Here is a 26,354-nt window from a genome sequence, read left to right as displayed (position 1 = left end):
CCCTGGCAACTGCTAAGAGGTGTGCTTCGCTCTACTGAACTGGATGGGTCCACTACAGTGCGTGATGTCATACTTCTGTGTTCGCCCCGCGGTGTCCAGCGGCTTATTCCTCGCCGTCCTCATCCTCAACCAAAGCATCACGCAGACCCTGTACCACTAACTCCCATGCACGCGCTGCATCCAGAGCTTTCTCATTCCCCAACTTCACTGCTTGCTTCATCCGGAGCACGCTCTCGCAGTCAGACCATCGCAGCAACTCATTCTTCCACCTACGCAATGAGGGACCCCCCCTGGCCTTCCAGTGCCACGATATTTCCCTTTGAGCCAATATCAGACCCAGATCTATAAATTTACTGGTCACCTTGGTGTGCTTAGTATGCGGGAACCAGAGCAATAGGCACGTCGCCATGTCGAAGTCTATCTCCCTGTCAGTCACTTCATTCAGGAGGTCCCCCACCTCAGCCCAATAAGCTCCCAGTTGCGGACACCCCCAAAACAAGTGGTCCATGTCCGCCCCTAGGTGCGAGCACCGTGGGCAACAGGCATCCGGCACCCTAAAGTGCCGCTGCAGTTTTTCTGGGGTTAGGTAGGCCCTATGGAGCACATAAAAATGGACCTGCTGAAAGCGCGCGTTCCTAGTGCCCTTCCACGTGCGACGCAGGATATGGCCCCATGCCGTATCCGGTATGGGCCGGCCAACGCTCTCCTCCCACTTCGCCCTGAGCCCATGGAGTGGTTCCAGCCCATCGTTCAGCATCCTGTTATGGAGGCACGTCACAGCCTTAAATGTGCCAGCTGCCATCACCACATATTGGCATGCCATAGTCGTCGCGGGTTCCAGGAGCCCCTCTTTCCAGTGCTTTTGCACGGCAGCCACTATAGCCGCGTGCAGTAGGAAGCCCCCTTCAGGCAGTCCGAACTGGTCCCGGAGCACGTCGAACGGTGCCAACGCCCCATCTATATACAAGTCACCCACCACCTGCAACCCCGCGTCCTCCCAATCCATCAGCGGGGACCAGTCCCCTCCGTGGGGCAAAGCTGTCAACATCCCGATCGGGATCTCCGGGGCATAAGGCCGCGATGTTCTCGCTCTCCGAAGGCTCCTCTGCCAACACAGCCGGAGTGTCCGCTCCTCCATGGTGAGGGCCCGTAATTCGAGCCTTTGCTGCATAATGATGTACGACAGCACGTGGCGCTGTATCCCCGACCCCGGTCTTCCTCCGGCCCCCGGAACACCCTGGCTACATTCTGCGTTAGGACCTGCAGCTGCGCCGCTAAATAATATAGCTCAAGGTCGGGCACAGCCATGCCCCCCTCCAACTTGGGGCGAAGGAGCGTGCTCAAGGCTACCCTGCGACGACCATGCCCCCACAGAAAGCCAATAATCATTGACCGCAGGTCCCTAAACACCCCCTGAGGAATCCAAACCGGTAGCGTTCGGAAATAGTAAAGGAAGCGGGGGAGCGCCACCATCTTCAACAATGCTATCCTGCCCAGGACCGTCAGCGGTAGGGTCGACCAGAAAGACAAGCTACCCCGCAGTGACCGGACACAACGGCCAATGTTGCCCTCCAGGAGGTCGGCGGCCGAGTGGTAAATGCGGACACCCAAGTAGACGATGCAAGAGGGTTCCCACGTCACACCCAGGTCGCTGCTAGGGGCTGGCGATCCCGCCCTCAGCGGAAACACGCAGGTTTTTGCCCAGTTGACCCTAAGGCCCGACAGTCGGCCGAACTCGGACAACAGATCCATCGCTCCGACCAGTGCCCCCGAGGTGTCTGCTAGGTACAAGAGCAGGTCATCCGCATAAAGCGATATATAATGCCATTGCCCATCCCCCACCACTCCCGCGTAACGGTCGCCGGACCTCGCATGAACCGCCAAGGGTTCCATCGCTAGGGCAAACAATAGAGGGGAGAGAGAGCATCCCTGTCGTGTTCCCCTGCCCACCGGGTACGCGGCAGACACCAGGCCGCCCAATCGTACTCTCGCCGTCGCCGAGTTATACAAGACCCTCGTCCACTTCCGAAACCCATCGCCCATGCCAAACCGCTCCAGCACTCCATCCAGGAAAGGCCATTCCAAACTATCAAAGGCCTTCTCAATATCCACGGACAGTACCGCTGGCGACCCCTCCCCGTCCAAGATGGCGTCCAGTATTCCCACTAGGCGGCGGATATTCATCGCCGTACTCCTCGTGGGTATAAACCCGGCCTGGTCCTTGTGCACCAGGCCCGTCATGTGCGGGGCCAGTCTAGTGGCTAGGATGCGACTCAGGATCTTGTAATCCACCGTCAGCATGGACAGTGGGCGATAAGACCTCACGTCCGCGGCATCACGGCCAGGCTTGAGGAGTGGTACTATCAAGGCCTCCCGCATGGAGGCAGGCAACACCCCCTTCTCGAAGGCCTCCGCGTACACCACCAGCAGCCTGGGCGCCAGAGCGTCTACATAGTGCTGATAGAACTCGATTGGGAGTCCGTCCACCCCGGGTGTCTTGTTACGGGCCATGTGTTTGATAGCCACTCGAATTTCCGTAAGCGTGATCGGGCTACCCAGGTCCGCCGCGTCGCCCTCATCCAAGACCGGAAGCGGCCTCTCCCCCAGGTACTCCACGATGTCCTGCACCCCCACTCCCAGCTGACTCCGGTACAATTCCTCATAGTAACCCCGAAAGCGGTCCACTACAGCTGCCTGAGAGTACACCATCTCTCCCCGTGCGTCAATAATGCTGAGGATCGGGCAACCCCTAAGTTCCGGGCTAGCTAATCTGGCCAAAAGGGTACCCACCTTGTCCCTCTCTGCGTGCGCCCTAATCATGTACTGCCTGTAATCATAGCTTCTCAAACGTTCCGTCTCCGCGGCTACCACTTCCTTCGCGTCCAATAACTGGGCCTGTAAATCTGGCCTAGTCGGCCTGCGGCGTTCCAGGTCCCTCAAAGTCTCCTCCGCTTTCTTTAGGTCATTCAGCACAGTCGTTCGAGCATTCGAGAACCTACCCAGGCACACCCCTCTCACCACCACTTTCATTGCATCCCATTCAACAGACCTGCTCGTCGCCGTTCCATCGTTCACACCGAAATAACTTTCAATGCCCTGCCGGACCGCGTCGTCGAACACAGAATCTTCTAGCGTCTCCGGCCGAAGCCGCCATGTTGGTATTACTGAGCGCTCCCTCTGCCATTGAATATGCACCAACAGGGGGTTATGATCAGATATCGTCCTAGCAAGGTACTCAGCATGGGTGATCAATGGAGCTAGGAAGCCCCCGCAAAGCACCGAGTCAATCCTAACATGTAAATCGTGTAAGGCTGAATAAAAGGAGTAGTCCCTGGTTCCCCTGTGCCTCTCCCTCCAGACATCCAGCAACCCCCATCGTTCTTGCCAGTCCTTCCTGTGCGCGGCCAGCCTGCGCACAGGAGAGTCCACCAGGGGGGGATGGGACCTATCCAGGGCCACATCCGTAATTGAATTGAAGTCCCCCCCTAGAACTATCGGACCCGCCAGGAAAGAGGCCAAGGACCCCGAGAGGCTATCAAAGTATCGGCCTTGGTCAGTGTTTGGTGCATAAACACAACAGAACACCACATCCCGTCCATACAATCTCCCCTCCACCGCTACAAATCTGCCATCCGGATCTATTATCTGATTCAGCACCTGGAAGGGGATCCCCGCCCTCACCCAGATCAAGACCCCCCTGGCATACGCTGAATAAGTGGTGCCAAAGACCTGGCCCCGCCATCTTTTCTGCAAGGCAGCGCACTCTTTTTTAGTGAGATGAGTCTCCTGGAGCATAGCTATCTGAACCCCCCTGCGTACCAGGTATGCATGCACTTTGTGACGTTTCACCATGGTCCGCAGCCCCCGGACATTCCACGTTAGGCATTTCAAATTAGGTAATGTCCCCATTCCAAGTCCGTACAGTCCAATTCAAACTCCAACGATCCATGACCCCCCCAATGCAGTTGCCCCCCCCCCAATAAGCCCAAAACTGAAACATTCCCCAACCCCCATTCCCCAGGACAGAGCACACGAACCCAATGGCCGCCCCCATCCAAACCTTGAACCAACTTCTCACACACTTACCCTGTGGTCTCCACCACAGTCGGCCTTAAGGGCCTAGGGGGGGTGAGTCGCCGCCGACCCCAGCCAGCGGAGCCCGCGTCCGCCCTTCATCCCCTCTGATACACTCCCCCACCCGGCAACCCGCCCTCCAACAACAGGATATCACCCTACCATGAAGTCCCGATTAAGACCAAAGTCTATCTTAGCCGCAGATGATATCATCCGAAGTCTGTGGGGTCACTGTCGGCCCTTTCTGGCTCTCTGCCTCCGAAAGTTCCTCTCCAGTTCTGCTGCCCTCTCCTCCCGAGTCCGTTTCGGCTCGTTCACTATTCTGTTGCGACCCTGTAATGGCCGCCGTCGCCGCGAGTGCGTCCCTCTTCTCCGCCGCCATTTGGGCCTCCCGCTTCTCCCGCTGGCGCCTGTTGCGGGACCTTATACGTTGAGACTGCCGCACCCGGGGCTGCTTGGGCTGGTCTCGCCTACTTTGGTGTGTCCTGTCCGTCCCCGCTCTGTACAACTCAAGCCAGTGCCAAACTTCATCCGGAGTTTGGAAAAAGTGCGTGGTGCCATCCATGATAATCCGCAGCTTGGCCGGGTAGAGCAAGGAGTACTGAATGCCTTCCTCCCTGAGCTCCTTCTTCACAGCAAGGAACGATGCCCTGTCCTTCTGGACCGCCTGCGTGTAGTCCGGAAATATCGTCACCTTGCTGTTCTCCACCCCGTAAGGGCCCGACATTCTGGCCCGCTGGATGAGAAGGTCTCGGTCTTTGTAATGGAGGAGCCGCACCACCATTGGACGGGGGGGGCGGCCAAGCCCCGGCGGGCGAGCGGGCACCCGGTGGGCTCGCTCCAGAGTGAAAAATGGAGTAAGCCCCTCCGGCGCCACCACAGTGCGGAACCAGTTCTCCATGTAGGCCACCGCATCCTCCCCCTCAATCCGTTCCGGCAGGCCTACGACCCGCACGTTGTTCCGCCTATTGCGGCCTTCGGCATCCTCCGCCCTCCGCTCTAGAGTGTCCAGCCGGGCCAAAATGTCTGTAATCCTGTGCTCCGCGGTCACCACCGAGGGCTTCAGGTCCAGCAATAGTTGGTCATGATCCTTGACCCGATCCGCCAGCTTCGCGTGATCCGCACGTAGTAGCCCCAGGCCCGTGGCCACCTGGGCAATGTCGTTATGTAACGCCTCCTTGGTGGAGGTGATCGCCTCAAGGATGGCATCCAAGCGTCGGTTCAGCCGCTGTTCTTGGTCAAGCTCCGGGGAGGGACTCTCACTCAACCGGGTCGATGTCGCCGAGTCCCCGTCGCGGCTCCCGGGTGTCGGCCCTCCGATCGCCGCCATGTCAGGGTGCTGCGTCACAAGTCCGGCCACCCGTTCTGCGGGAACTCTTGTGGGCCCGTGCCGAGTACCGGGCACCAGGCAGTACAATGTCACCGCCAATGGACTCAGGAGCAATGACCAGGCGGATGAGCTCCGTTCCGTCACCCCCACTAGTCCGGTGGGGGGAGGATGAATCACGGGACGGCAGCCGACGGGGCCCTCGGGTCCCCTGGGTGAATCGGGCAGCGTCCCCCGGTCTCAAGGCTTCACGCCGCCAATCCCAGTGCGTCGGGCAGTCGGGTGCAGGGTCCCTCTCTGCTTGGTGGCAGCCGGACTCAGGGCCGAGATTCGGGACCATCCGACCTCCTCGCCGCCATTTTCTTCACACCCCGATCTACACCTCGGCCGCCTCTTCCTCGATCTCCTCGGGGCCAGCAGTCCCCCAGCGATTCTCCGATTACGCCCAGCTGTCCCCTTACACTTCAGAGGGCAGGAGAGTCGTTTTCGGGTCGCCTAGGGTCCCAAAAACAGGAGAATTAGCGGGATTCCGCGCGGAGCTGCGAGCTCACGCCGCCATCCCGATCGGCGTCCAAGCCACGCCCCTCCCAAGGAAGAAAGAATTTGGCTAATCTATCCTCCTTTTTGTAATAGTCCCACTTATTCATTTGCTTATAATTCGGAACTTCAGGTAGTACCGAATCATAATTGGAAAAGTAGTACTCAAATCCTTCTCTACCATAAAATATACTAAGCAGTAAACTACATGTTATCCCATAGGTCAATGGGAGATGGTGATATCTAATGCCCTCATCTACAGAAGCCGGCAATTGCATACAAACGTAGCAATCTTTAGCCTCCATGGCATCGATATATTCGTACAACAGTTTAGCGTATGCGTTTGACCTAAAATTTCCCTGTGACTCGTCTACGTGTAATCTACGAGCTTCATCTGCAAGTAACGCCTTTTCACGTATAACATTGCTCTACTCCTTTTTTCCCATAAGAGCAGGTTTCAAAGTCGTTACAGTTTTTACATCTGCTATTTCTTTATCGTTTTCATGTCCTATTATGTAGGATATTGTCACTACTGTAATTATGAGAAATATCACTATTGCTATAAGTGTACCTACTATGCATCTGGCTTTTCTGTTTGGGTTGCCGTTCTCCATGTTATCAAGAACAGCGTAGCTCGTTCTCTAGCGAAAATTTCTTTTCCAGTCTTTGGTTGCTTTGTTTGCTTTCTCAGTCTTTAAAGTGCTCTTTAACAACAAAGTCTCTTTTCGCAACAATGTCTTTTCTCTTTTTAGCAGCAGACAACCCTAGCCCTTCTCCGTCCTCTAAATGTAATCCCTAATTTTATTCTTCTTTCCACTCGGCACTAGGTTATCTTCTTCTTTATAACTTATATACAAAAGTCTTTATGTATCAACAATTATTCTCGTACCTGCAGCTCTTGCAACAAGTTCCAACAACTCAAAACGAATGACTTTGTCTTCTTCCTCTGATATTTGATGACCAAATGTTGGAAATTGTAATCTATTCAACACTAAATCTTTAATCCGACTCAAGTATGGGGGTATGGGAAGTGTGAAAGTCAGTAACCCCTCAGTCTCGAGTCCAGGCGTCAACATCCATATCTCCACTGCCACAAATGGATCGAGATCGATTACTTTCACGCTCTTCACTCTCCCAGATTTCTGTCCCCAAGACATCTGCTAGATAAGTCCACTCCGGGGTGGCGTACCTTCTGCAGGGCACACGTACCCTTCTCGATCTTCTTGGACTCTCAGTTCCTGAGTCTGTCGTTTCTTCCTCCTGATCCGATTCTTCAGCAATCGGGACAAGAGTTCTTTCTTGCTTTCCTTCCGAGCTTGGCCTTTTCCTTCTCTCCGGCCAACTGGCTTCGTCACTCCTTGTCCTTCTGCTCCTTGTTCTTGGACCTGTCTCTTGGTCACTCTCAGTTTGTTAGATATCTGTGTCGGACTCCCAATTACTTTCTTCTCCTGAGGCGACTTCAGTCCCACTAGTGTCCTGACCTTCGTCGTCCTGTTCCAACACAGTCTCAGCTTCTTCGATCACCTCCACAGCTTGGCTTTCCCCCTCTGTGGCTTCTCCGCTTTCCGCCGGATTCTCATCCGGGAGAGAAGCTGTTTCTTCTAGAGGTGTTGGCACTCTTCGGGTGTGTGAGGCATGTATCCAGTTTGGCAGACCTCCACACTTTACCGCAGTGTTCGTCACTAGTATGACTTGAAATGGTCCTCGCCAACGCACGTCTAAGCAGTTCTTCCGGACATGCTTTTTCACCAGGACCCAGTCCCCCGGACTCAGGTCATGGCACAAATCTTGTGCTAATGGAACCTCTGCAGCCTGGACCTGGAGGGACACAGAATTAATGGCATCAGATAGTCCCTTGCAGTAGTCCAAGATCAAATCGTCTGTGATGTTCACTAGCGCTGCAGTCGGAACCGATGGCAATCTCATAGCTCTCCCCATTAGCACTTCATGTGGAGAGAGACCTGTTTTTCTATCAGGTGTGCTACGTATGCTCATAAGAACCACTGGAAGTGCGTCTGGCCAACTCAGGGATGTCGATGAACAAACTTTGGCAAGTCTGGACTTGATTGTACTGTTGATTTGCTCTACAATCCCTGAAGCTTCTGGTCGATAGCTGCAGTGTAACTTCTGATCGATATTCAAAGCTGAGCATAGCATCTTCACTACTTCGCTGTTAAAATGAGTTCCTCTGTCCGATTCCAAAGAGGATGGCACCCCAAACCTCGGTATTAACTCTCTAAGTAACAATTTTGCTACTGTAAGTGTATCGCATCTACGTGTAGGGTAAGCCTCAACCCATCTAGAAAATATGCAGACAATCACTAAAACGTATCTAAGTCTGTTGCATGGAGGCATTTCTATAAAATCAAGCTGCATCCTATTGAAAGGCCCCCCAGACCTTCCTATGTGACTCAATGTAACTGGTGTTCTCTTTCCCACGTTTAGTTGCTGACAGATCGCACATCGCTGACACACTGCTTCTGCCGCTACTCTGAACTTGGGATTAAACCATGTCTGTCTGAATACTCTCACCATAGTATCTCTTCCTATGTGTGCTGATCCATGCAATTTCCTTGCCATTGGACTAACAAGTTCATTTGGTAAAACTGCCCTTCCGTCGGCAGAGATCCAAAAATTCATCTCGCCTTTTATACAACCCGCTGTTTCCCAACTCTTTTTCTCATCATCTGGCGCATTTTCCTGTACACATCTCAATTCATCCCACGTGTCTACAGTATCTAACAACATTGTCAATTCAGTTCTTTCCTGGACTCCCCCCACTTTTACATCGGTGTGAGAATATCCCTGCTCTGCGCAATAACGCGCTACTTCATCCGCATAGCGGTTGCCTTGTGATACAAAGTCTACGTTTTTCGTATGCGCAGCACATTTGACCACTGCTATAGCTGTCGGGCCTTGCAATGCCTCTAACAAAAGTCTCACGAATTCTCCATTCCTAATGGGAGAACCCGAGGAGGTCATGTAACCTCTTTGAGACCATAACTGCCCGTAATCATGAACTACCCCGAAACCATACTGGCTATCGGTGTATATGGTGACTCGAAGTTTGTCGCCTGCTAAGCAAGCACGAGTCAAAGCAACAATTTCAGCTACCTGTGCGGAGTGTACTCCTTCCAGGCAAGCGGCTTCTATAACTCTGGTAATCGTGCAAACTGCATAAGCTGCTCTCAGCTGACCGACATCGTCTCTTACGCATGAACCATCAACAAAGAAAATTTCATCTGTGTCTGTCAATGGCTCATCTACGATATCAGGTCTTGGTTTGGTACATAGTTCAGTCACATCAAGGCAGTCATGATCTGTACAATTTTCATCATCCACTTCATTCGGAAGTGGCATCAAAGTTGCAGGATTCAAGACGGAGCATCTTTTTAGGGTCACATTCTCGGCAGCCAGTATGACTTGCTCGTAGCCTGTGAGCCTGCTATTCGTCAGATGCTGAGTCTTCGTCCTGGTCATTAACAATTCCACAGAATGCGGCACATACACCACTAACTGATGTCCCATTACCACGCTTTCAGATCGTTCAATGCTGACACCCGTTGCGGCTACGGATTTAAGACATCCGGGCAACGCTGCGGCTACTGGATCTAATGTAGCCGAAAAATACGCCACTGGCCTGCGCGCATCTCCGTGGATCTGGGCTAAAACCGCTAAAGCGCATCCCTCTCTCTCGCAGCAGTAAAGCAAAAATGGTTTTGTGTAATCCGGCATTCCCAAAGCCGGGGCGCGACATAAGTCCTCCCTCAGCTGCAAAAACGCCATCAAACAATCTTTGTCCCATGGTACCGGATCATTTACTCCTTTGTGCGTCAGTTGTAATAACGGTTTTGCCTTCAGTGAAAAGTTGGCTATCCACTGTCGACAATAACCGACCATGCCTAGAAACATCCTGACTTCTCTTTGTGTCGTAGGCGCGTTCATCTTCATAATCGCCTCTATCCTGTCTGGAGACACCTTCCGCTTTCCCTTTTCAATCCTATGGCCCAAGTATTGCACTTCAGTCTTACAATATTGCAATTTACTTGGAGACACCTTGTGCCCGTTCTCGGCCAAGTGATTTAATAAGGTTATGGTGTCTTCTCTGCAAGCTTCCTCAGTTTCTGACGCAACTAGGAGGTCGTCTATGTACTGGACCAGAACTGAATTCTTGGGCAGTACTAGACTTTCAAGATTTTTCTTCAATAGCTGGTTAAAAATCGATGGGCTTTCTGTATACCCCTGGGGAATACGACACCATGTTAAAACGCGATCTTCCAGCTTAAAAGCGAAAAGATACTGGCTCTCTTCGTCTAACGGTATCGAAAAGAAAGCCTGGCACAGATCTATCACGGTAAACCATTCAGCTTGGAACGGTATCTGAAATAATATCACTGATGGATTCGGTACCACTGGACAACATGAGACAACAATATTATTAATCTTTCGAAGATCCTGCACTATTCTGTATTTTCCACTAGGCTTCTGCAAACCCATGATCGGGGAGTTACATGGACTACCCACGATCTCCTTTAGTATTCCCTGTTTAATCATGGATTCGATCACAGGCTTTATTCCTGCAATCGTCTCTGGTGTCAACTTATACTGTGGTGTTCTTGGATACTCAGCATGGGGTCTTACCAGGATCTTTACCGGTTCTACTCCCTTGATCAATCCTATCTCTTCTCCAGTAAAGTCCCATACCTCAGCTGAGACTTTCTCCCTCAAATCCTGTGGAAGCTCCTCCACTGTTAAGGTAGGATATAGTTCCACACATTCCTGCGAGTTCACAACTTTAAAATCAGCATCCTCATCGTTGGTCTGCACTTCTACTCCTTCAGGTGTGCAGTGTATTGTGCAATTCAGTTTACACAACAGATCTCTCCCTAGCAAACACACAGGACTAGAATCACAGATCACAAACTGATGTTCGTCGCTATAATTGGATAACCAACCTCGAGTGCTCTCGCCCACCATCCTGCACAGACCCCAACCAAGCAAATAAATACTATGAGAGTTGGGTCAGGGACTCACTAGACACTATCCTACCTCTACGGAAATCTATACCAAAGAGGCTAAACAAAACTGCACCTTGGTTCTCAGACACTCTGAGAGACCAAAAACGCCTCTGCAGAAAAAAAGAGAGAGCCTGGCGACTAGATTTTCACCCTGATAAAAAATCCCAATATAAAGAGGCAATCAAAGCCTATAGAAACGGGGTCAGGATGGCACAGACCTCCTACTTCGCAGATAAAATTATGGCAGCTAACTCAAAACCTAAGGAGATTTTCCACTTAATAAAAAACTGCATTAAAGTGAATTCTGCCCCCCCCCCTTGACAAAAACGTTGGTACAATGCAACGAGCTAGCAGATTTTTTTCATGATAAAGTTTCGCAAATTTACTCCTCTTTCCCGGTAGCAGCCAATAACCTAGGACCACCCAATCATTCTCCTCCCCCCCCCCCAGATCAGCCTACTTTAGAACGCTTCCCTCCACTAGACATAGACACCCTTCACAAACTGGCACAGCAGGTTAAATCCGGCTCCCCCCGCGACCCGGCACCTCCGGAGATACTGCTCCAGGCTAGCCAAGCCATCCTCCCCGTGGTTCTTGACCTACTCAACTCCTCCATCTCGTCGTGTACAGTACCCACTGGATGGAAAAGAGCTATGGTTCGGGCACTACTAAAAAAAACCACTCTTAACCCAGAAGACCACTCCAGCTACCGACCAATCTCATTACTTCCTTGGGTAAGTAAGGTGCTGGAGAAGTACATAAATTCCCAATTAGTACAATTCTTGGAAAATAACTTGCTCCTGGACCCAACCCAGACAGGATTCAGGCCCAAGCACGGCACTGAAACTGCACTACTTGCAATCACCGAAGAGTCACGAAGGATACTAGATCAGGGAGGATCAGTGGCAGTGATCCTCCTTGATCTAAGTGCGGCCTTTGACACGGTCAGCTATGCCATCTTGCTGAACCGTCTATGTAACACCGGCGTCACAGGTGAGGCTCTAAGGTGGTTTGACTCCTTCCTCAACAATAGATCCTTTCAGATCTTTGACGGGGATACAGTGTCAGCCATCAAATTCCTGAACTGTGGGGTACCGCAAGGCTCCTCATTAAGCCCTGCGCTGTTTAACGTATATATGAGGCCGCTGGCTGGGATCGTCGAACCATACGGAATAAAAATTGTTTCGTATGCCGACGATACCCAGCTAGTGGTCTCATTGGCGCAAGAGGGTACCAGACACACGTCAGCAGGTCTGATGAAATGCCTTGAGGACGTCAAGGAGTGGATGACTTGCTCCTCCTTAAAACTTAACGGAGACAAGACTGAGCTCATGCTCCTGGGCTCAGTATCCCCAGTATCGCTCACTCCCCTGTGGCCTCCGTGCCTAGGTACCCCTCCAACTCCTAAGGACAGCGTAAAAAGCCTAGGAGTTTGGATGGACAAAAATCTTTCCTTCTCCACTCAGGCCACCAAGCTTTCTGCCACATGTTTTGGCCTACTAAGAACACTAAAGAAGGTTCTACCCCTCCTACCTATGGAAGCCAAACAGGTGGCTATACAAGGCCTGATTCAGTCCCGGTTAGACTCGAACAATGCCCTGTATGTCGGAGCTCCAGAGATGACCCTGCGAAAGCTACAGGTGGTGCAGAACTGTGCAGCCCGCATCCTGTTGCAGATCCCACGGACTCAGTCGGCTAAACCAGCACTGAATAAACTACACTGGCTTCCAGTGAGACAGAGAGTGGCATTCAAGGCACTATGTATTGCCCACCGGGCCTTCTGGAAATCAGGCCCAGTTATCATTGACAAACTAGTCACGCAATACCACCCTAAGAGAAACCTCAGATCTACAGAAGCCTTTCTGGCCATAGTACCCAGAGTAAAGAGAGCTAGGTCCGGAGGCAGGATGTTCTCCTTGAACGCCTCCAAGATGTGGAACTCACTCCCTTTACAGCTCCGGGCCAACCCAAACCTACTATCCTTCCGCAAACAACTTAAAACCTACTTGTTTGCGAGGTCCACTGTACTCTAATTTCCTTCCGCTTACTCAGCTCTGTCTTAGGCCTCAGCGCTTGGACGCCCACTGGGCAGCAATCGCGCTATATAAATGACAATACAATACAATACAATACAATTCCCTATCTTGACTGACACTGGTTCGGTCAGAGGATTCGTCATCCTTTTGTTTGCGACTCCTACCACCTGGATCATTTCTCCCGATATTGGCAGACCTGGGACTACCGCTGATCTCAACGTGGATCGAGTGGCCCCCGTATCCACCAAAAAGGTTGTAGGACATCCAGCTACTTCGGCCTCTACGTATGGTCCTCTCTGATCTACTTCCAGGGCGGCTCCTAGAGTGCAGTCTTCCTCCCTATTCACCCGTCGCCCTGTAAGAGGATCAACGTAGTAGCATTCCTCTCCTCCTACGAACAATGGCATTTGTCTATAGGTTTTTCCTCCATTGGTAATGCGAGGTGGTTGAGGAAACGGGGCTCGAGGAGTCTGAGTCCCCCCTTTGACAAACTTTCCCTTCGGGACTGTTGCTCCCTTAACCACGTTATTCTGCACCTCTTCCTCCTCCTGTTCTAATTCCCCTGTCTCAACATTGTAAGGACACTCACGTCTCCAATGTCCCACCTCGTTACACTGATGGCATCTAGTTGTCTTTTTCAGTGTCGCGATATCCATTCTCGGTCTCGGTCTTTCTTCCTCATCTCTGCTCTGATTATTCTGTTTCTTTGCTTGCGTTCCTGTTCCCTGTTGCCGCTGTCCACCCTTTCCAACTGCTTGCATTTGCACTAGCATTAGCTTTTCCTTGAGCTTCTTTGCCTTCGAATCTATCTCATCGCTGCAGTACCTGGCATACCTTAGAATTTCATCTAAAGGTTTGTTCTGCCAACAGATCAAATGCTGTTGAATCATTAGGCTTATGTCTGGTCTCAATCCGAGAACAAACTTCGACACAAACTGTCCTATGTCCTTAGGATCCATTACATCTAACCCACTGTACTGCTTGAATGCTTTCAGCAATCGCTCATAAAACTCATGGACTGTCTCTTTCGGCTCCTGAGTAGTTCGATCTATCTTGACCCAATCTATGTCTTGCACCGGCACTTTTTCTTTTAGCCATGTTATTACCCTCTCGTATTTTTCCATGACTCTAACTCATGGGCCATTTGTCTGGGTATCTCTCGGTGGCTCACAAGTAGGCCATTCAACATTAAGCTTGCATGCCGTCCACAAATCTCCGGGTACTACGATATCGAACAATGTGTTCAAATCGATCCAAAGTACCTTAGAGATCTTCACGAATCTCTCTACCTGCTTGTACCACTCTACGGGATTTTCTCTAAGCTTTGGGAAGGAATTGGTAAATGCCGCCAAATCCCCCCTACTCCAGGGTACGTGAACGTAGCTTCCATTCGCGATTTCCCGCAAAGGGAAAGCTTCCATTCGCATTAAGTCTGTATCCTGGGACTTCACTAGTGCACTCCGTCTGACAGATCCCCTCTTGGACCATTTTTCCTCCCATCTATCCAGATCCCTCCATAACCTAATACATATGATTAATTCCCTTATGTGTACTCTTAGTCCGATCGTTCTACGCTCATCTAGATCTCTGTCTGTGCAATTTAACCTATGGTTCAGCTGTAGAGCTTTGGTTCGTGATATGTCTATCATATACCTTTCGGCCAATTCAGATAACTTCTCATGAGCTGCTCTCGCTTTCCGAGTAACATCTTTGGATAAAAACAGTATTTCATCTGGTGCGTACAGCTCTAACCTCTCGATTGCCACTGTGCCGTCAATTATTTCGTCTAAGTCTGACTTCAGACTCATTACATCAATCCGTCTTGCCTTTATATCTGCTCTCAGTACGTCAGTCCTAGGTTGTTCTCTCATATCCCTCTCACCTCCACTATGCGCCCTACGCCTGAGCACAGGTGAGTTATGAGGAGTCTTCCTTCCATCTCTTTGTTACCACCTCTCTAGATCCCAAGCCTTTCCATCTTCCCGTGGTGTATGGTGGAATAATGCTCCATCCCCCAACCCTACATTCCGTCTTTTCGGCTCGGTTTCTCCAGATACGAGATAGGATCCACCGTTCTGTTCTAAACCACTGTAACTCGCTTGCTGTCTGGTGTCGCTTAATAAAATGAAAGGCCCTCGCCGGGCTTCCATGTTCCCGTGATCTCGTTCCTGATCACCAGAAGTATGGCGAGACGTTTCCCGACTCCCTAGATTCTCATGACTCCGTCCACTATCCCCGGATGCATGTCGAGACGCTTCGCGACTCTCCATGTTTCCGTGATTCCAGTGTCGCACATCCTCATCTGGGGCATGGTGTGTGCACCTAAAAGTATTCCGGTACTCCTGCGTCCTACGTTCTCCTTCACTGAAGGTGACGCGAGGCACTTCGCCACACCCTGCACTCCTGTCGTCGCACATTTGCCTATTGCCGCTAATAGTAGGGCAAGTATCTCTTCTGCTTTCTTGGCTCCCTCTCTCCCACTCGGGGCTGCTCTCGCCAGCTCCACAATGAGAGAGAATCCTGTTATCTTGGTCTCTCCACTCAGCTCCTGTTTCTAAATTTCTATTCCGAGCCTCTTCAGCCGTATCCCATTCTCTCAGGTATTCCCTTAATTCCTTATGGGTTTTCGGTTTAGGACCCCTTAAATCCATTGGCCCTCTTTGACCTCCCTGTTCTATCCTGGGACCCGTTGCGGAATCTAATGGGGTACTCCGACTCATTGGTGCTAGTATCTGCCTTTGAGGATTCATTACGGCATTCCTATTCTCCACTTCTGCTCTTTCCCTGTCCCATCGTGCCTGTTCCTCCTGCTGGACCCCTTCTGGGTTGTAGATTGACACAATAGGGCCTATGGTAACAGGAACTTGTAAGGCGTCTGGCATTTGGTACGACCTTGCACATTGCGTCTCTGGCACCTTCTGGACCACGAATCTTCCCACTACTCTCTGTTCAGAACTAGTTTGGGGTATTTCCTCACTCTTGTTAGCGTCCCACTCCGTTACTGGGATCGATTTATATTCCCCCCACCTAGCTCCGTCCTCTTGCTGTAATATGGGACTTGCAGTTTCACCGCTGTACGGAGGTGGTCTATCTGTTAATAGCCTATCTATCAGATCCTCCTCCGTCTCGCTTTCCTCATCTTCCTCCTCTAGAGGTTTCTTTTCTCCCGTGGCCTCTATCATGGTGAACAGTTTGTCTGCTTCTATCTTTTGTACTCTCCACTTCTTAGCTTCCTCATCCCATTTGGCATCCTGTACTGCCTTTACTGATCGTCTCACTCTTTCTTGGCGCCTCTTTACGCTCTTTTCGTGTGCTGTTCTAAACCATGCACCAAGGGCTTCGAATTGTGTTGGCCTCGGTAGAGGTCTCGTTGAAAGCATTACCGCTTTCAGTTGGTTCAACACGTCTAGTTTAAATGTTCCGAATCTCGGAAACGTCAGTTCCTTTTCCCCTTCAGTTAGCCTATTCCACTCGGAGATCCATAGTATCGAGTGTAAGCCTACATTTACTGCCATATGATAAGCTGGTGTGCCTTCTGGTGGAGCTTCTTCTCCGGCATATAAATGTCTGCTATTTCTCCTAAAGATTTTTCCTAAACCCTTAAAACACTTCATTTTCGATAATGTACGATATTCCTTATTAATTCTCTTCCTTGTTTACGTCCTGATGACAACCACCAATCCCTGTGCGACTCTCGCTAATCAGCCTATCCCAGTGCGGTTCTACGCCAACCGACCAATCTCAGCGTGGCTCTACGCTGACGTCACTTGTCCCTTCTTCAGCAGTTTCCCTCCTTTCTCAACTCGTCTCGCGATCTTGCATGCGTTTCATTCATACACTGAAAAATGACTACTTCCGTCCAAGCGATCACTTTTCTCTGACTGTACGGCCACAGTCTAACTGTAATTGCTACCTCAACTGGCAAAACGTCTTTCCTCTTACGGTCGGACGCTTGCCTCAACTGATAGGTTACTTACACACAGTAAACGTACGACCAGCGTCCGTTACTCATACACTCACTCATACGCTCCCCCTATCATCGGTCTGTCGGGCAATCAATGGTACCTCATGACTCCCTTTCAATGGTAGACAAATTACTCTGGGTGTTCGATACACCCGAACCACTTAAGTCCTTCTCTGGAGCTTAAGATTTCATCCGGTTGCGCGCGCTCACAACCTTCCCTCAATCACACTACAGGCATTCAACTCCGCTAGACATTACAACACAGGAACAACATAAAACACCGCAATCTTACAACGCATGACCCTTATACTCACTCTCGACCGACTCTGCTGCTTTTCTCTCGACGCACCGTCAGCACCGTCTTCGGCTGGGATTCTTCTTCTGGTCGTCGATGACTAGGGACCTTGGGGTAAACTAAACCTGGCCTAGGTCGTCTTCCTCAAGAAGATAACCATCATTACTCTGCTACCAACTGCGGGGAATGAGATTTTAATCTCTTTTATGAACTTATCTCATTCGACAATTTTTGGACCGTTGGTATCTGTCATTGAGTAAAAGACAACCCTCATATAGGTAAAATAAACCCCAAATACGGACACCACTCTAAAGAATCACTTACAACTGTTAAAGTTTAAAAGGTTTAATATAAAATTAAGAAAAGTTGCACATACAATCCTCTCAGGATCAAATTCATCAAATATATCGGAACCAAAAGGAACATGTATTCTCTAAAGAACCTCAGTCTACAAACAAATACAATTAAAGTCAGTTCCAAAATCAGCAAATTAAAAAGAATCGATATGAAGTGGTTCTTCTGCGTCATCTGCAGTAAGAGAAAAAATAATCAAGTTAAAACTGTCCCTACTCTATACTATGTGACATTCCTACTTCGCGAGTTTCTTCCCTAAAAAGGTGTCAGCAGTTTGACTTCCAAAGAAGTTCAAACTCTCTTAGCCTTTAAAGGAATCCTAAGTTTCAGAAGCAGTACCCTCTCTGCCTACCCATCCGCTCTCTAAGGGTCCTCGGCCTACTGCTCCCTTGCGCTCTGATCTCTCTCAAGGCATCTACCCTTGCCTTCGCTCTCGCCTTCGCCTATTGCTAATTGCTCTCTCCTCCCCGGGGTGCTGTCCCTAAAATACACAATCACAGTGTGGGTGAAACGCCCCTTGACGCCCACCGCGGACTTTCCCCGATGATGTCAGCTTCTGGCTTCTTCCATTGCTTCATTTCCTTGCGTCGTCCGTTAAGTTGACCCTTCTCCTTAGATGTCATCTTCATCTTCTTGTTGGTGACTTCGACTGACACTTTCAGATCAAAAGTCAAATAACCTTAAACAAGACTTTAACTTTACATTGTTGATTCTTGACCCTTCTAGGTCCTGTGAATGGTCTTTCCAAAACACGACTCAAATTCCAAGCGTCTCTTCTCACGTTTAAGCAATAAGCCCCGTCCGGCATTGTCACCTTAAATCTAACAAGTGCTAGACTTCTTGGCTCTCACGTCCACATCAAACTATTCACGACTCCTGTGAGTCCACTAAATTACATACACTGGACTACGCTCCTGCGAACTCTTGGTCAGTCAGGTTATAATCACAAATGACCTAAACTCTTCCAGCATTCCTACAAACTTCTTCTACACAGTATAACCTTTAGCACACATTTATATATTCGCTTTTAGTAAACCCTTTCCTCTATATGAATACAATTTTACATAGAATATATAATACATAGAGTACGAGGTTATATGCTTGTTCGTTACATCGTCATGTTTTCTCCGTACATTTCTCCACGTTATATTTCTCCACGTTATTTCCTCCACGTTACTCCATTTAAATTTACACACGTACATGAATTCTACTTTGCACGTTCTACATTTCGTGAGCATTTCTACACATTTCTACATTAACCCATTATGTATACGGGCCTTCTAAATCTAATGCATGTTTAACAGTAAATACATTTACATTTCCTATACCATGTTATCACTTTCCATTGACTTTATGCTATAGTCGTCAATTTCACGTTACGATATACATTTCATTCCTACGTTTATAATATATGCGTCTAAATATGGCTAAGATATACGTTTTATTCAAATTGCGCTCTCTCAATAGCAATGTTTTAACAAAAAGAGTGAATTAAGCCCTTAACATAGTTTATGTGCACTATATGGTTCTTATGAATTAACTACAGCGAGTCTGACCACTATTGTTTTTTTAAGTCTCTTTTTTTGTGTACCTCCCTTTGACTTAGCAGAACATTTTTTTTTTATACACTTGGCGTCAGTGACATCTATTTTGTGATGTGTTTGCAATAGAGGGGAGAAGTTAGATCGCTAGATCAACAGGGCACCAATTACCACTCAAGGGAGTGGAAGGTCCAGTCTCAGTGTGTGCCCGTGGCAATGGTTGCAACAAGGGGGGTACTGGACTGTTCCTGAGCGTGTCTAGTGTGAAGGTTAGTTGGCGTGACCAAAGGTGTGAATTTAACACCCAAGGGCATCCATTTTGTTGGATGGATTGGCCTCACACACCCCGAAGGATGTCATGCTTCATCATCGGCGGTTGCTCCTCGTCGGGGAGGCGGTGCAATCCCCGACGGGCTCACCTCAAAGAGGGGCTCTTTGGCGGAGATCTTTTTCCAACTGCCTTATGGTGAGGTGCGGGTGTGTGGGCAGGGTGGTGTGTGGTAGTGAAAAAGGGATATTAAAATGTAGCTAAGGGTACCTAGAACGAACTTTATTCAGGGGGTCCCTCGCTGCAGTTAAAAACAGGGGGCTAGCTCACTAGGAGTCAACGAGTAAATTCAGGTGAACCTAGATGGGGCTAGTAGTGTACAACGGTCGACATGTTTCTCGCGGTGGGCTGTAGTAACCCGCGATTCATCAGGACCTAAAAAAGGTGATTAAAACACATGCTAGTGTCATGTGTGGGTTTGTGTTTGTATTACCTCTGTGTTGGTTGTCCTATGCCTAAGTATAGAAGGGAGATAAAACAACAATAGTTAAAACAATATGCGTCATTTATACAATATGGTCACGCCAATGGGAAAGAAAAGTGAGCAAGCGTGGCATGCTATAGGTGTATTTGTGTTCAAAGTCACAATCGATACATGCCTTAGTGGTTAAGTATGCCACCTATCTATAGTATGGCCTTCTCTATAACCACAAAGTGAGTGAAGTGAGTATATTCTGTGAAGTATGAGGAAGTGGATTATGAGGAAGTGGATTTAAAACCAGGGATTTGTAATGAGTCACATGCAGTAGCTAACCAGGATCTTTAGTGTAGCTGGGTTCTTACCCATGATGATTATAACCTTAGTAAATGCGCTGCCCCTGCTACTTTAATGGATTCAAAGTTCAACAGACATCCCTTTGATCTACTCACCTAATAGTTAAGAACTAACTGCCACATGAGGGGTCGGCGGGGTGAGGCATCAGGGATGAGTCAAATAGTCAAGACTGGGTTTTGGATTAAAACAAAATAGAACAGAACAGCCAGGAGCGCGTTAGTTAACTAGCTAGCAGTGAACACTACTGCCAGTGGTTCCCAACCTCAGCGAAGCCTTTCGTCACCTATGAGCACTCACCTCCAGTCTCCTGCGCCCCAGCTGCTTGACCTACCCTTCACCGCCGAGCTCGAGTAGATGTGGGAGCTCGGCGGGAAGGGTTATTTACATTACTAGCAGCGAATCACTACGGAGCGAGTGTCCCCGCCTTTAAACGGGTCACGTGATAAATGCCGTTAGGGGGGCGGCCATTTTAAGCTAGTCAATCCAAAGGCTTAATGGGGACTGAAATGTGTGTCCGCGCTTCTTGTAAGTGTGCGTATTGACCACCAAAGGCCCCTTATTACTGGTCTTTGGAGCGTGTGTGGTATTGAACGCGAGCAGGTGAAACAGAGTGGTTATTTTGGCAATATGTAGCGGAGGAATCGCGCCACTAGGGATGTTAAACGGGTCACGTGATAAATGCCGTTAGGGGGGCGGCCATTTTAAGCTAGTCAATCCAAAGGCTTAATGGGGACTGAAATGTGTGTCCGCGCTTCTTGTAAGTGTTCGTATTGACCACCAAAGGCCCCTTATTACTGGTCTTTGGAGCGTCCGCCCCGCTAAACCACGTTAAACAGGTGATTCATCCAGGGGCTCGTGTGCTGTGACACTACTCATCATGGCCGCCTTAACATCCCTAGTAGCGCGATTCCTCCGCTACATATTGCCAAAATAACCACTCTGTTTCACCTGCTCGCGTTCAATACCACACACGCTCCAAAGACCAGTAATAAGGGGCCTTTGGTGGTCAATACGAACACTTACAAGAAGCGCGGACACACATTTCAGTCCCCATTAAGCCTTTGGATTGACTAGCTTAAAATGGCCGCCCCCCTAACGGCATTTATCACGTGACCCGTTTAACATCCCTAGTGGCGCGATTCCTCCGCTACATATTGCCAAAATAACCACTCTGTTTCACCTGCTCGCGTTCAATACCACACACGCTCCAAAGACCAGTAATAAGGGGCCTTTGGTGGTCAATACGCACACTTACAAGAAGCGCGGACACACATTTCAGTCCCCATTAAGCCTTTGGATTGACTAGCTTAAAATGGCCGCCCCCCTAACGGCATTTATCACGTGACCCGTTTAAAGGCGGGGACACTCGCTCCGTAGTGATTCGCTGCTAGTAATGTAAATAACCCTTCCCGCCGAGCTCCCACATCTACTCGAGCTCGGCGGTGAAGGGTAGGTCAAGCAGCTGGGGCGCAGGAGACTGGAGGTGAGTGCTCATAGGTGACGAAAGGCTTCGCTGAGGTTGGGAACCACTGGCAGTAGTGTTCACTGCTAGCTAGTTAACTAACGCGCTCCTGGCTGTTCTGTTCTATTTTGTTTTAATCCAAAACCCAGTCTTGACTATTTGACTCATCCCTGATGCCTCACCCCGCCGACCCCTCATGTGGCAGTTAGTTCTTAACTATTAGGTGAGTAGATCAAAGGGATGTCTGTTGAACTTTGAATCCATTAAAGTAGCAGGGGCAGCGCATTTACTAAGGTTATAATCATCATGGGTAAGAACCCAGCTACACTAAGGATCCTGGTTAGCTACTGCATGTGACTCATTACAAATCCCTGGTTTTAAATCCACTTCCTCATAATCCACTTCCTCATACTTCACAGAATATACTCACTTCACTCACTTTGTGGTTATAGAGAAGGCCATACTATAGATAGGTGGCATACTTAACCACTAAGGCATGTATCGATTGTGACTTTGAACACAAATACACCTATAGCATGCCACGCTTGCTCACTTTTCTTTCCCATTGGCGTGACCATATTGTATAAATGACGCATATTGTTTTAACTATTGTTGTTTTATCTCCCTTCTATACTTAGGCATAGGACAACCAACACAGAGGTAATACAAACACAAACCCACACATGACACTAGCATGTGTTTTAATCACCTTTTTTAGGTCCTGATGAATCGCGGGTTACTACAGCCCACCGCGAGAAACATGTCGACCGTTGTACACTACTAGCCCCATCTAGGTTCACCTGAATTTACTCGTTGACTCCTAGTGAGCTAGCCCCCTGTTTTTAACTGCAGCGAGGGACCCCCTGAATAAAGTTCGTTCTAGGTACCCTTAGCTACATTTTAATATCCCTTTTTCACTACCACACACCACCCTGCCCACACACCCGCACCTCACCATAAGGCAGTTGGAAAAAGATCTCCGCCAAAGAGCCCCTCTTTGAGGTGAGCCCGTCGGGGATTGCACCGCCTCCCCGACGAGGAGCAACCGCCGATGATGAAGCATGACATCCTTCGGGGTGTGTGAGGCCAATCCATCCAACAAAATGGATGACCTTGGGTGTTAAATTCACACCTTTGGTCACGCCAACTAACCTTCACACTAGACACGCTCAGGAACAGTCCAGTACCCCCCTTGTTGCAACCATCTATTTTGTGATGCCATCAGTCAGCTGACACCGCTGTGCAGGTCACAGGGCGCTGGTGAGTGTCGCATGACATGAGCAATGTTTACTAGAGAGTCTTGAGCGCACTGAGGTGATGTGACGACTGCACGTGACTGATCTCTGGTTTACCCTTTTCTCTCTCTCTGTTGGACAGGCCACGTGACGGGCCGCTCTCCCCCGGCTCGACCAAGCCCGAGCCAGTCATACAAGCACCACACCCCACCATTGCACGTCCTACGTCCCCTCAGGGACACCTGCCCCCGAGCATGATAACCTCGTGGGTCCGATCCACGGCCGACCCACGCGCCCAGCCCGGGCCGCCATCTTGGACACTTCGCCACGAGGCCGCCTGGCCCCCGATCGACCTCAACCCTGGGCCTAGCCCGGCCTCAGACATTCCGGCACCACCCTCCACCCAGGAGGTGAGCGAGCTACTTGGCCAGTCAATGGGAGAAAGAGGTGTCGATGGTTCTCCCCCGGCCAGTGCCGCTCGCCCATCGCCTCCCCGGGCGCTGGCTCCACCCCCCTGCTGGGTGTCTGGACTCCCTCATCCCGGACCTCCCGACCTCCAAGTGCGAGGGTCCGGACATCAAAGCACGCCAGCCCTATAACTGGGGCAGCTCCAGAACAGGAAGGCAGTTGTATCTTGGAGTCGAGAGACGAAAGAAGAACTCATCCTGGACGGACTACTGGCGCTGCCGTAGCTCTGTCCTGTGCACCATCATCCTGCCTGGTGGCGCTGCCACAGCCGTCGTAACCTTCATCCTTCACCGTCGTCCGGATCTGCTGGCGAGGCCGCGGACCGTTGTAACTGTCATCTGCATCGGGACCTGCTTGGCTTCTCCACGGCCCGTCGACCATCCTTCATCCATCTCGGGACCTGCTTGGCTTCTCCACGGCCCGTCGACCATCCTTCATCCATCTCGGGACCTGCTTGGCTCCTCCACGGCCCGATCAGCAACCACGCCGAGCTCGAGGATTGAGAGCTATTGAACTCATTGGTAACTAAGACTGTCCCGCTACCCTTTTCCTCAACCAGAGATCAGAACCGAGGGGACCCCTGAGTCCAGACCTCCTTGTATTATATCAACGTAACCTAAGAAGTGCATATAAAGTCTCGTTAACCTTCAATCTTGTGTGGTGTCCGTCTGTGGGGGGGAAGTTACTTATCTGTACAGTCGTTGGAGACGGCTCTCCCTGGAGACCTCTCCCCGTAATCTCGGCCGACCCTCCCGGTCCGTCTAACATTGGTGGCCAGCGGCGCGATCCGAATCACCGCATAACGTACAGAGAGTAGCTCACCCCACAACGAACAACAATGTCGACTAAAGAGAGCGGATCAACTGAGAAGTTCCAAATGGAAAAGCTAGAGGAATACAGCCATCGTGAACTAAAGCAGTTCTGCATCGAACTAGGTATCGCTACCACCGGACTAAGTACCAAGGACGATTTTAAGCATGCCCTAGAATCTTGGGCAGAGACCGGGGATGTCGAAGCCCCGGAGCAAAGCACCGCGAAAAAGACCAACACGGCCCCTGAAGAGCAAAGAACGGGTCTCTCGCAAGACGAGATCCAAGAAAGAGAAAAAGCCCGACTACACGAACTTGAAATGGCCCGACTCAAGATGGACATAGAACTCAAATTGGCCGAGCAAAAAATAAACTTAGAGCACCTTCGCCTCCGAGAAGAAAGAGAGGAGAAACAGAGGCAAAGGGAGCTCGAGGAAAAAAGACTAACGTACGAGCACGAGCGGAACCTAGCCGAGATCAACCTGCGCAAACAGAATAAAGAATTAGGGGTGCCCGACAGACCGTCCACCCCCGGGACCACGGACAAAAAAGTGCACATCCCCAAGGATGTGGTCCGAGAATATTTTCGAGAAGACGACATCCAGCAATGGTTTAAAGCATATGAAATCGCGATGACTGCGCACCGGATCGATAGAGCCGACTGGGGAGCCGGCCTATGGGGCAAATTCCTCAATGAGGGCCGCGATACTCTGTTACAGCTCCCAGACCACCAGATGACCTCCTACGACCATATGAAAGCGGCCCTCCTCACTCGCTATGGCCTCACGCCCGAGATGTACCGTCAGAGGTTCCGAGACTGCACACGCATTCCAGGTACAACTTGGGTGGACTATGTAACGTACTTTAGCCGAGCCTTCGAAGGCTGGATCAGAGGGAACAACGTCACGACCTACGAGCAGTTGTTCAATCTGATGGTATGGGAGCATCTGTCCAACAACTGCTTCATTGAACTACGCCAACACCTCCTCGACAGCAAGTTAACCGATCCCCGGCAGCTCGCAGCCGAAGCTGACCGGTGGGAGATCACCCGAGTGGGCCGGAATGGGTCCTACGAGCAGAACAGGAACAACAATGGTCACCACCGATCCAGAGGAGGAGGAGGGGGCCAAGGGCGAGGAAGAGACAATACTCCGGCCGCCCCCGCTACCAGCACCACCCCCCCGGCCAACCGGGGCAGCACCCCGGCGCGACCGGGATACAGAGCCAATGTTACATGTCACCGATGCCAACGAGTCGGCCACTATGCAAATGACCCAAGCTGCCCGCAGTATCAGAGCCCAAGACCCCGCCAGGTGACCGCCGCGGCACTAGGGGAAGAACAGATCTCCGAGGAACAAGAAACAGACGAGCAAGAGTATCAAGGGTGGGAGCCAGCCGCCATGACTCTCGCGTGCTTAGGGGGAAGAGACATGGTCCCGCGGGTCCCCCTACCCGCTAACACCCAGAAGTACGGCCAATGGGTGAGCATCAATGGACAACGGGCCGAAGCCCTTCGAGACACCGGGGCCAGTGTGACAGCCGTCCGCTGTCATCTGGTGACCCCAGAGCAATATCTACCGAACATTCTCTGCCCTGTACGATCAGCCGACAACTCGGAGAGTCTGTGTCGGATGGCCTGCGTCCCCTTTGAATGGGGAGGGGTCTCCGGCATGTTGAAAGTAACGGTCCGAGACGACGCCCCCGTGGACTGCCTCCTCGGAAATGACCTGGAAAGCTCCCCGTGGGCAGCCGTGGAGCGAAAAGAACACTTGGGGATGTTGGGCGTCCCAGACTGGGCGTGCGTCACCACCCGGTCTATGGCCGCCCGTGCCAACCATCACCCGGAAGAACCAGAATGGCCGGCGCCTCCGCCTCCGGTCGCCCCCGCCGAGACCCCCGACCAGTGCATCCCCCTCGAACCTGCTCAACCTTCCGACCTTGCTAATCTCGACCAGTGGGCTCAAGAAGGGGGGCCCACACAAGAACAATTTCGTCAGGAGCAGAAGACCTGTCCCTCCCTTGAGGGACTCCGACAACAAGCGCTCGCCCAAAGCGCAGGGGATACCTCCGGAGCTCATTGGGTCTACTGGGACAATGACCTACTGTACAGCGAGCAACGAATCGCCGAGCT

The sequence above is a fragment of the Lissotriton vulgaris genome, chromosome 4_1 (genome assembly GCF_964263255.1).
Source record: "Lissotriton vulgaris chromosome 4_1, aLisVul1.2, whole genome shotgun sequence".
Lineage (NCBI taxonomy): Eukaryota > Metazoa > Chordata > Amphibia > Caudata > Salamandridae > Lissotriton > Lissotriton vulgaris.
This window is presented reverse-complemented; position numbering follows the sequence as displayed.